Source organism: Mastomys coucha, unplaced genomic scaffold (genome assembly GCF_008632895.1).
Source record: "Mastomys coucha isolate ucsf_1 unplaced genomic scaffold, UCSF_Mcou_1 pScaffold21, whole genome shotgun sequence".
In the NCBI taxonomy this organism is placed as follows: Eukaryota; Metazoa; Chordata; class Mammalia; order Rodentia; family Muridae; genus Mastomys; species Mastomys coucha.
In genome coordinates, this window is record NW_022196904.1 from 186,068,743 (window position 1) to 186,069,966 (window position 1,224).

Here is a 1,224-nt window from a genome sequence, read left to right on the forward strand (position 1 = left end):
GGCACTGGAAGGAAACAAAGAAGAAACACTGGGCTGTGAAAGACAGGAATGATGGGAGGAGACTGTGGCAAACTCAATATTTATGTCACTCTAAGGGGGTAGCCTTTCTTTCACTAACCTAATCTTTTCAGATCAAATCTAATGACCTGAATTTTTGTACATGTAGTATCTACAATCATAAAAGTTAATGACACATATCTGCATACCATATAGAGCCCCAGACTAGAATTTTTCAAATTCTTTAATAGCCACATAGAAAAGAAAATAATCATACTGCAACATATAAGAGTTTGGGTTTAGAATTAGGCAGTCATAACCCTACCCTGATTTACCTCTCACAGAACCAGATAATAAAAAATGGGTAGCTCATAATGTTGTAAGATCTAAATGATAGAACACACATTTATTAGTATTGCCAGGAAATCACTAAAACTCATTCAACAACAGCTTCTTTGTCTATCATCTTTATTTTGCGTTGGGAGTCATTGCACGTATTCATGGAGTACAATGTGATAGTCTGAAATTTGTGTGCGCTGAGGAATAATGAATCGAGAGAATATAGTCATCATGTTAGGTTTCACGTGTCAAACAGCATCTGCTTTGTGGTGTTTGAAATCTACAGAAGCTGAAATTGTAGATGTAAGGAGTCACATGGTGGCAGCCAGGATTCACATGGCCACCAGAATTATATAGTGGCCTCCAGATTTTGTAGAGGGGGAGCAGATGTTGAGAATGTGGAGCAGTCTTCAGGGATGCAAAGTTAGGTTCAGAGTAAGGGCAGGTCTTCAAGGTAGTCATACAACATGACAGGCAACTCCAGTCACCAATAATTAGTTACATCTTTCAAAATTGCTAAATCGCTTGTAGTTGGAAGTCAGACCTAGAAGTTAGACTGGAAATATATAAGGAAAGATATTTCTCTTTGAGAGATGACAGAAGCCATTGGGTATGAACAATTAGAAACACTGGTTCATTAGATATTGTGTAATAGTGATGTTGTTCTGTCACTGTGTACTTTCAAATAAAAAAAAAGTGATTCATACGAACTGCTTCTTCATCCTGAGTTTTAATCTTACATGAAATAAGTTAAAACTTGTCAATTGTGATCATTGAGATTCAGTTTGCACCATAGGTCCTTGGGGAGAAAGGACTGTCTCTGTGCTCAGGCAGTGTCCATGGGCACTGGCCCACCTCCCTACTTGTGCTCAGGCAGTGTCCATGGGC